Source organism: Solanum lycopersicum, chromosome 9 (genome assembly GCF_036512215.1).
Source record: "Solanum lycopersicum chromosome 9, SLM_r2.1".
Lineage (NCBI taxonomy): Eukaryota > Viridiplantae > Streptophyta > Magnoliopsida > Solanales > Solanaceae > Solanum > Solanum lycopersicum.
Genome location: NC_090808.1, coordinates 66,844,659 through 66,856,853, shown reverse-complemented (window position 1 = coordinate 66,856,853; position 12,195 = coordinate 66,844,659).

Below are 12,195 nucleotides of genomic sequence, written 5' to 3'. Positions count from 1 at the left end.
TCACTTAATTAGAAATTTTAATTTTATATTTTTACATGAATTTTTATTTGTAGAAAGTACTTTGAAAATGGATTTCAATATGGATATTTTAAATGAAAAAAAATAGAAAATTGATGAATCTCAATGAATTTATTGTTTCACGTCTCGTTCCTAAATAGTATAGTACATCCTTTTTACTAAAATTGAAAATTTTCTATGTGACCATTCGAAATTCAATCATGAAGTGAGATGTGATTGACAAGCAATCTATATTATCACTCGAATGAATTTTGTTTCAATTGTCCAAATGCTAAGTATTAATGAATTTAGCATAATAATATAGAAAATAAACTCGCTCAAGACTTTTTTTTTTTAATGTAAGTTATTACAAAAATATCACACAAGAAAATCAGTGATATTTTAATTTACTAATTTTATAACAAACTACTAACGAGCTATATTTTTTCAACATACTTATAAAATAAAATTAAGTTAGTAAAAATATATTTGATTTACTCGAAATGAATCATTTCATAAGAGATGAACCCAAGCTAATTAAAAATATCATTTATTTTGAATGGAGAAAGCTTCCCTCAATTCACTCACACTTATAGAATATTTAAATAAAAGAAATTTATTTTTTTAACTTGTCGTTTTTAATATATAAACAATAGTTATTTTCTCATAACTTATCCTTAGTATTAATTAGTTACTCCCAAATTATTTTTGAAGATCTAAAATTATACCTCAGAAATTACTTTAAATATTATGAAACGACATCGTATTAATTATTTTTTCTTTAGAACCCTTCAAATTAAAAGTATTTTTTCGTTAGAACCCTTCTAACGAATGAAGTAATAATTTTAATCATTTTTTATATTAATATAAAAAATTATTATCTTCTTCATTACAAAAAGAATGATCTAATTTGATTTGAAACGGAGTTTAAGAAAATAAAGAAGACTTTTTAATCTTTTGGTTCTAAATTAAAGTTATGTCAAATATATCAAAATGCTCTTTAATCTTGTGGTCTTAAACATATCACGTAAAAAATTAAAATTAAAATATTACAAAAAAAAAAAATTCTTTTTGAAACAAATTAAAGCATAAAATTATTATTTTTTAAACGAAGAGTATTTAATTAGGGGCATTGATTTGGCTAATAAAACAAGAAGCAAGAATTATAATGGGTGGTTCAAATAATGTGGGACCAAACACGTCCTTGTCACTTTTTTGGTATTGACCAAAATACCCGTCAAGATTGTACCACGTGGCAGATGTAACACGAAGGGGGTGTAAACGCGTCAGTCTTATTTTCTAAACATACATTATTATTATTTGCTATCCGATTAAATTTAAATGTAATTCATATAAAATTTATTTAAAGGAAAATATATTATGAACTTTCAATACATGAGTTTGAAATTTTTATAACCCAGAATTAATATTCTTTTTTTGTTTTGATATTTATTGAGTTTCGAATTAATTATTTTTTGTAACCACTATAATAGTTTTGTCCCTTTTTATTCATCTCAGTTCACCCTTAATAATCATCACGATAAGTATAATTTATATAAAAAAAAATTTATTGAAATGTTCTTACAAAATACAAGTAACTTTTGCCACAAAGTTAAAATAAGAATATATCACAATTTACCAAAATTAAGTGTTAAACTTTGATTAAATTGAAAACACATGTCACATATTTTGTGTTTCATAAAAAAGCAAATTTATTGTGATCGATCGATGTTTATACATCAAAAAAACAAGAAGTGGCAATACTAAAGTGATATTTTATCTTTAATTAATCACAAATTAAGTGTTAGAACTTAATTAAAACACATTTCTAGTAGCTTTGTGGTTTGATACAAATATTAGGTGTGATTTTAGGTATTCGACACTTTTACTTAAAAAGAGAAGAAAAATAGTAAGATGTGCAATTCAAAGTTTAATTTAAAAGAACTCTGAAAAATAAAAAAATTTAGTCTGTGTTAAAAATATGTTGCATTTAGTTTATTTTATATAACGATATTTATTATGCATAAAATTTAAAAAAAAAATTTGGTATCACATATAAAAAGTTTCCCTTGATTCTTGAAATTAGAGAGTTTAAGCGTATGTAATATAAAATAAAATTGAAGGAATATAATAGTCATGTCATCTAAAACACAAACAGGAATATTTTTAGACACTTTTCTTTTTCAAGAAATAGGATATATATATATATATATATATATATATATATATATATATATATATATATAAATAAAGATGCTTGAAATGACAATTTTAACTTTTTGTACATGAAAGTTGTGCCTCATAAAATATAAAATAGTTACTTATGAGAGTCCTTTGAATGATTTTTAAGTAAGAACTATACATATATGTGAGAGTTATAGTGAAGCGAATAAGATACTTTTATTTTTAATTAGATATTTTTGATTTGAACTGTGAATAAAAAAATTATAGTGAAAAATGTTTTTCTATTTAGATCTTTTATATCGTGAATTTGGATTAATCAAGATCATAATACATAACCTCGAATTAACCAATTTGTAAGGGCTAAACCATTTAAACTTCAATTATTAATATATTAAATATGTATTGTTACTTCACATTGTGAGGGTGATATAGTTCTCAAGATATCAAATATTTCCTAAATAAACGGATGGAAAATACATACTTTAATTAATTAAAAATTAACTATATTTAGCTAAATATTACATAGATCAAAACTAGAAAATCTTAATGAATTTTCAACAAATACTTCTTATATATTTAATAAAATTTTCAATATATTATAAAATTTATACAAAAAATTATCAAAATTTTGAGAACTCGCTTTCACCACCCTAAATTCACCCCACTAGCTAGTAATTATAATATTTATAGTTATATTGATTATAGGGTTCATAGTAGCCAATTACTATCCATACAAATTCAAAGTCAACATCAATTAGGAGACAAATCGTTTTCATAAATTCAACTAGTATATGACATAATAAAATTAAATATAATCCATGCATAGCACGCAATTTTTTTTAATTAATTCATATATTAATATCCTTGTTTTTAATGAGATGCAAACTTCATGCCAACTCATGCTACTATGATTAAATTCTCACCAACTATAAACATTTATACATATATCTATTTTTCAAATCCATAAAAGGAAGAAAATAAAGATATAAGTTGCAAACATTGAAATATTCACTTAATTAAAATAGTATATGTATTTGAATATAAAGTATACACCGTTTATACACTTGGTATATATTTTGTAAATTCTATAGCTGAATAATTTAGTAATTATCCCTTTAATTTAGAGTAATGAACACAAATCTCACCACCTTAGAAGATAATTCTCTTTATTTTATTTTATTTTGTAGATTTTCAATAATATAATTCCAATCATATTTTGATTCCTAAATACATATATTACTATATTTTACCCATGCAGATATATGTATCACGACTTTTGGCCTTTGGGTAAAAAGCATTTTATTGATTTGTCACTAACATAAAAGCCCATTGACTACAAAAGATTTGGGCCTTTGGGTAATGAGGTAGAATAATTAGGAAAAAATTACTTGAAAAGTACTACATTTTAATAAATAATTGTTGATTTTGACGATACTTTTATTTATTACCATTTATAGTAATACATAGCTTAATCTGCAAAGACGTATTGAAAGAGAATTATATATGCAAATATATATATGTATTATAACTAGTTTTTAAAAATATATTATACTTGTTTGGTAAGAAATTGACACATTGTATTATAAGTGTATTAAAACGTGTGATAAATGTATTATTCATCAATAAAACTTGTATTATATGTGAATAATAAATTAATTTTTGTAATATATATTAAAACTGTATTATAAATGTACTAAAATTGATTAAGTGAAAAAAAAATATTATTGCTATTAATAGTAAATATTTTTTAATTATAATATATTTATATAAGTTTTCCTTAATTATATAGCAACATTATATCAAACATAAAAACCATATTTTATTGATTGTCATAAAAATATTCACATTTTTTATATCATAATTTATTTTTATTTTTCGGATTAATTTAGGTTGATTAATCCAAAGCCCAATTCAAAGAAGGTGAAAGGAGCCCTAAAATTATTTGGGCTTTTTAGACGGGTCAAGGTCCATAGTTCAAACGGATAAATGTAATATTAAGTCCTTCATTAATTAGGTAATGTCGATTTTGATTCTTTTAATATTTAACTAAGATTATTTAAATTTTAGTTAAAACATGTGTATTTTTATCCATATTGAACTAAATACAAGTAAGTTATCAATGCAAATTGTTATGATTGATCGCAAAAAAAAAATAAAATCTTATTTTCTTTATTATTTTTGTCTTATATACCCCTATTTTTAATGTATTAATTTTTGAACTTGTACTTCTTTCTTTTGGGGAAAAGGGTAATCTGGACATTTTTTTATTTTACCAATTTTAGCAAATAAACAAATAAAGAAAGTCACTTTTTTTTGTTTTAATTAGGATATAGCTAGTACTAACCTGTGTCTAGATCTTGATGCAAGTCAACTTTAATTATATAAATTGAAGAAAAAAATATAAGATGAGCAAAGGTCAAAGTATTATTATATTGAGTAACTAATATTCTTTATAGTCATAGTTCGGATACTATTAAAAATAAATATTTTTTAATAGCAAATCAATAAAAAAAGTTATATATAATGGCAAACTAATAAATCAAATAAAATGATATAATCATCCTTTGATTTAATTGTATTTTGTAGTAAATTGTTTGTCAGTCACTTTTTTCGCTCAAACTTTCACTTTTATAAAATGCATATGTGTTTGTATAAAATGAGAAAAAATTATATATATATATACATATATTTTCATTCTCCACTCTCTCAGATCTCGCTTTCCACTCTCCCAGATCTCGTCTGTCACCCTCGCCTCTTTCGCTTATACAAATAGAAACGAAATGTATAAATTGTGTTTATGTTTTATATAAAGCGAGAGAAAATTGTATATACACATGCAAGTACATATATCTTCGTCCTATACACTTATAATTATACAATACAAATATTCCTCTGCGCAATTTTATTTTATTTTTTTTCTTTCTCGTTTTATATACACACAAATTATACAATTGATTTTTTTTGTATATGTACAACAAAATATGCATTTATGTTTACTATGGAGCGCAATTATGCAAACTTTGTTATGACATACAAATATAAATTTTGTGTTTGCTATATGTAAAAGTTGTTCAAAAATTTATAGTTTAGAATATGATCTTTTCACTTTCGTTCGTATTGTAAATTGGCTCATTGAAAAATGCATAATACGTGAAATAGATTCTCGCTATAGTGCTAAAAATACTTATAGAACATTTTTTCCTAATTAATTTAATAAAAATATTTGGGAAGAATATTTATCGAATATTTTTCAAATGGTAAAATATAAATAGTGGCTTCTTTTAGTAAGGGGAGAGCATTGCAAATGGATCGAATTCCAAACTCTAATTTACAAGTATTATGAATTAAAATAGACATTGTTGTTATTTAATGAGACTTATTTTTTTATTCTTTATTTTGGTTCCTACTCAACGTTCGAGATTTATGGTCTCAAACTTTTAATGAAGTTCATTTAGATCATGTATTGTAAGATCTTTTCGGAGTAATACTTTTAAAATTTTTTTTCTATACAGTGGGATTGAACCCAAAATTTATATTAAAATGATACAATTTCACTGTTAAACCACAATCAATATCAATTTGATCTTATTATATTTGATGAACAACTAAATCTATATTTTTTTTAAAAAAATAAAGTGATAGTAGCCTTTTTAACCTTTCGACATAGGTGATTTAATTGTGCGTGGAGAAAAAGCAAAGACAATTGATTTATAATTTAACTTATCAATACTAAACAAGTAGGCACCGTAAAATAGACTCAAGGGTATGAATCTCTTTTTCAAAAAGAGCTTTAGTTTCGATTTATATGTTTGGTAAAAGAGAATAATCTTATCATTTGAGAATAATAAAAATGAACAGCGTTAGGATTAAAAAAATAGAGTAATTTGTGTTGGTTGTGGATAACTCAGATAAATACAATAATTCACTGAAAGAAGAATATCATATGTATAGTTAACTTTAGTGGTTTTTTAATAGTACACTGAAGTTCAATATCTATTTTGAAGTCTAACTAATTCATTTTAACTAGTGCCATAAAATACTAATTTTCAGAATAAAATGTCTTCTATAAACAATAATTTCACTATTATTATTATTCGAATCAAGAGACGAAATTAATATTTTAAAGCTTATGAATTGAAATTCTAATTAATTAAAGTTACTAATTTTTAAATTAAATTTATGAGACTGGACCAAAATTATTGATTGTCAAGCTTTAAATTAAAATAATAACTTTTCTTCTCGTCTAATTTAAAATCTCTAATTAAAATTAACCTTTAATATTCACTCAAGTAAAATTCTCTCTCTTTCAAGTGGAATTATATTCCATATAATTAATTTTCCATGATAAGACTGAAATATTTTCTATACTTTTTATCAGTACAGATCCCTTGGCACATAACTTTTGTTCCTAAATTTCAACTGACCTCATTGTATTACATAATTCATGATTCATGCCACAAAATAATAATGACTAAGCTAAGTTTATATTTTTTTCCTTTTTATAATACCAAGTGGCGATTCTTAATTTTGAAAATTGAGTAGTACATTAAGATATATATATATATAGTCGAGGCTAAGGGTGTGCCACGTTGATAGAGGGCGGACTAATGAGGACAGATTAAAAAATATTGATAAATTTTTAAAAATATTATAAAAATAATTTACACGTAATAAAAAAGAAAAAATCTCAAGTTCCCATAATATATATTATTTTGAAATAGATGTAATGTAGTTTAAAAATAAATTTGAATAAGTTTAAATTCAAAACGGATAATACGAGCTATATGGGATTTGCATCACATATTGAAAGAGTTAAAAACTAATCACTCATTTCAATTCCAATGAACCTAGATATATTTTTATTTATAAAAACAAAAATGGAAAAGGGCCTAAAATATTCGTGAAGTATAAAAAATGGTACAAAATAACTCTCCATCCACCTATTGGCTCCAAAATATCATTTTCATCCATCTATTGCCTTCAAAATACCCTTCTCATCCACCTTTGGATTCAAAATTGACCACTTATTAACAATTATATATTTAAACTATTTAAATAATTTTTCTAATACATGGCGCTCAACGATTGTTATAATTTAATTTATTAATATAATTTATGAATCAATCTACCACCCATTACTAATTAAATCACACCCATTTAATAAACCCACCCCATTACTAATGCAACAACAAAAAATTATTGCGTGTTTCTAAAACTTTGAGGCGAAAATATCTATAAAAGTACATTATCATACATTCAAATCTTCAATGAAAACATGTTATAATTTAAGTGTCTAAAATAAAATTACCGATAAACTTATAAGTATGACTATATTCATCTTAGTTATTCATTCCTCTCAATTATTGATGTTACTTAATGAATAACTTTTTAAAAAAAAGAATACATTAAAGTATTTAAAACACATAATAACTTTTTATAAATTATATTTAAAAAGTGCATAAATTAATTTGGGATGTACTACTTCTTTACCTTTAATCATAAAATTGGAATTCAAGCTTGAAAGAGAATCCTATTGAAAGTGTCCTAATGTCACGACCCAAACCGGGTTGCGACTGACACCCACACTTACCCTCCTATGTGAGCGAACCAACCAATCTAACCTTAACATTTCAATATAATATCAACAGAAAGTAATGCGGAAGACTTAAACTCATTAAATAAAGACCAATTCATTAACTTCTAAAATTCAACATCTATTATTCCCCAAAATCTGGAAGTCATCATCACAAGAACATCTACGATCAAATGACTAAACTAAGAGTATTCTAAAAGCTAAAAATACATAAGAAGCTAGTCCATGCCGGAAGTTCAAGGCATCAAGACTTGAAGAAGAAGATCCAGTCCAAGCTAGAAGCATTAGCTCACCCTGAATTTTCGATGTAGTAAGACTGGCTTGAATTACTGTTGAGTTAAAGACGATGGCACGTTTGCTGCACTCCACAAATAAACAAGAAGAAAACATAAAAGTAGGGGTCAGTACAAAACACGGGTACTGAGTAGATATCATCGGCCAACTCAAAATAGAAATCAATATATACCAAGTAATATCATAAAATCCACTATGATACTCAACATGTAGCAACAACAAATACTATATCATTAACAATTACCGTCAAGTTCACACATGAGGACTCAAACCTCAATACCATACTCATTTGGGAATCATGTTCATTAGATTGAGTATATTAACATCTTTCAAGATTCATTATCTTTATTTCTCTTGTGTCGGTACGTGACACTCCGCTCCCTCAATATTCATTAATCCTCTTGTGTCGGTACGTGACACTCCGATCCCCTAAATCTATGTGTCGGTTCGTGACACCCGATCCCCTAAATCTATGTGTCGGTTCGTGACACCCGATCCCCTAAATCTACGTGTCGATTCGTGACACCCAATCCCCTAATACTACGTGTCGGTTCGTGGCACCCGATCCCCTAATACTACGTGTCGGTTCGTGACACCCGATCCCCTAATTCTACGTGTCGGTTCGTGACACCCGATCCCCTAATACTACGTGTCGGTTCGTGACACCCGATCCACTAATTCTACGTGTCGGTTCGTGACATCCGATTCCCTAATACTACGTGTCGGTTCGTGACACCAGATCCCCTAATTCTCCTTCCATCAATTCATCAAGCCTTCTTTCTTACCAAGGCATCATCAATCCCATTATTTTAGTTCATCACGCCTTCTTTTATACCAAGGCCTCATTATTAACAAAGAGATTAGGATTTTGCAAGATTTGGGATTCAATAACTTCATCATGCTTATATAATCACAATTATATAATTACATTCATGCAAGCATACAATTAAGCACATAGCAGGGTTTACAATATTATCAATACATATCATTCTCTATTAAGAGTTTACTACGAATATCGTAAGAGAAACCATAACCTACCTCCACCGAAGATTCGTGATCAAGCAAGCAAATTTTCCCAAAGCTTTGTGTTTTTCCCCTTCTCGATCTTCTCTCTCTCTATCGATTCCCTTCTCTCTTTCTCTTGTTCTTTCTATTTTCTTTATTCAAACCCTCTTTCTTTTACCCTAATTAGTATATAATTAAGAATAAAAGATGACAATAATAGCTCACTAATTAACTTAAGGTTACCTTTTTTATCCCCCAAGAAATTGAGTTATTAATATAGACCCACGAAATATATAATTATAGCAGGAATAGTCCAAAACGCCCCTTTAAAACTTAACCAGAATTCCGACTTCAACTGGGATTACGCAACCTATGACGGCCCGTCGAGCCTGCGACGGTCCGTCATGCAGGTTCGTCAGAGACTCGATTTCCTTAAAGAGTCTGTGACGGACCGTCGTACCTACGACGGTCCGTCCTGCACTTCCGTCACGACGTTCAGAGAATTGTTCCCTGTACCAAATTCTTAAGAGTTGAAGTGTTTTGAAACGGTGGATCACGACGGTTCGTCGTGCCTGTGACGGTCCGTCCTGCAGGTCCGTCACAGAGTTCAGAGAGTCGATTTCAGCACCCAAATTTCAGAATTTCTAAGTGTTTTGGGACGAGACACCCTCGACGGTCCGTCGTGCCCATGACGTTCCGTCGTGGGTTCCGTCGTCTCAGCCTGTTTTTCCAGAAATAAAATCTGCTGCTCAAAACGACTAAACAGGTCGTTACACCTAAATAATCGGCTCAACCTAAATTTAATTGGGGCTTTAATTCGAACTAAATAATTTTGGATGTCATTTTTCAGGAATCTGTAATTTCGTCGTGTTTTAGTAGTGCTTGGGGCGATTTTGACATTATAATTTGTTTATTAATTGTATGAGGTTTAATTAGTAATTGGTCGGTAGTTGGTTGGTTTATAAATGATATTAATAAATTAAATTAAATCTAATCGTCGAGCCCCAACTATTTTAAAAAAATAATAAATAGTTTAAATATCAAACCGTTAAATAAGTGGTTAATTTTGAACCCAAAGGTGGATGTCAAGGGTATTTTGGAGTCAATAGGTGGGTGAAAAGGGCACTTCAATAGGTGGATGAAGGGTAATTATGTACCATTTTCAATACTTCAAGGGTATTTTATGTCCTTTTCCGAAACAAAAAAACAATTCACTCAATACACAATCTGCTAGTTTAAAATTCATAATATACATCTATCGTTTTTTCTTAGCATGAAATAATTTTCGTAGCGATGAATTCAAGACTTTAATTTGGATCGAATTTAATCATGTAGAGTATTTCATCATTGGGTATTTTATTATATTTTTGAAATTATATATTTTAAAATGAAACGATTTTAAATACTTTTAGTAAATTAAATTATCAAATATGTGCGTTTATATATACAAAAAGTCAAACTTTTCATTATGAGAATTTATCTACTGGAAAATGCACAAGTACCCCCTCAACCTATGCCCGAAATCCCAAAGACACACTTATACTATACTAAGGTCCTATCACCCCCCTGAACTTATTTAATAAGTAATTTTCTACCCCTTTTTAGCCTACGTGGCACTAGTTTGAAAAAAAATCAACCATCGTTGGACCCACAAGATAGTGTCACGTAGGCTAAAAAGGGGTAAAAAATTATTAATAAAATAAGTTCAGAGAGGTAATAGGACCTTAGTATAATATAAGTGTGTCTCTGAGAATTCGGGCATAGGTTGAGGGGATATTTGGGCATTATCCCTATATATAAAGTTAACTATTTATATATACATACAATACAATATATGTTTGATTCGTCTTGATTTCTTTGTATATATTTTTCAAAAATATTTTAAAAATATGATTCAATGTATGATTATGTGTATAAAAAAGTATTTTTGACTTTATATATAAAAGTAAAATTGTGGTTGATGAATTATCTAATTATATGAATTCCATCACTTTAATCAGAGGCGGATTTAGGAGTACGGGTGTAGGTGCCACGACATCCAGCATTTTCGAAGAAAATATTATATACATATGTATATATGTATAATAATTAAATATATATTATTTTTGCCACTTAGTGACTATACATCAGAATAACTCAATTGGCAAAGGAGAGGGTCTGCCACCTTGTCAACAAGATTCAAACATTTGCAACAAAATTCAATTTTTTTTTGCTTGCTCTTTTTCTTCTTCTTTTTTTTCTCCATTCATTCTTATTTATTTACTATTCTTTATTAATTCAAATGGACCCCTTTTCATAATTAATTTTTATTTTTTACTTTCTCTCGCACTAATTATTAGTCTATTGATTTGAGTGTAATGTGTTTATTTTGTTTTATTAATTAGTGAATATTGAATTATGAGCGTCAAATGAATATTATTAAGAATATATTTAAATAATAGTTTTTTGAAAAAACATAAGTTTCAAAAATATTTTTTTTTAAAAAAAAATTAAAGGTTCTTTCGATCTTCACCGACGTTTTTGCTAATTAAGATGAATAGGCTGAAACTATAACTTTTATTATTTCTCACTATATATCTCCAACAACACATAAAATCAATGGAAAATGAATATATTATGTTAACATTATTAGATGGTTTATACAAGCTTAAATTTAACGCGACTTTTTTTTCTCAAAATTTCAGCAAATAAGACATTTAATTACAAAAAGAAAATAAAAATTGAATTGTTTAGTTATCTCTGATCACATAATATCTAAAAGAAAATATTACTATAGATATATTTGATCGATTTGTTTATAAAATAAAATAAAATTAATAACCTAAATTGTAACCAAAACTAAAATAACCAATCCTTTTATCTTACTTGAATGTTATAACACCCCCAACCTTTAAATCCTAGATCTGTCTCTGACTTTGATGTTCGACACAAATATGGACAATGTATCTATATTAATTAATTAACACCTAATTGTTCCAAAATTCACCATCTAATAGCACCACTGAGACATGATTTGATTGACAACAACATTTGTGAAACAAATTCATCGAAAAGGAAGATAATTAATTAAAGACTATGAAAGGAATTAAGAAAATAAATAAATATGCTCCCTTAAAAATGTT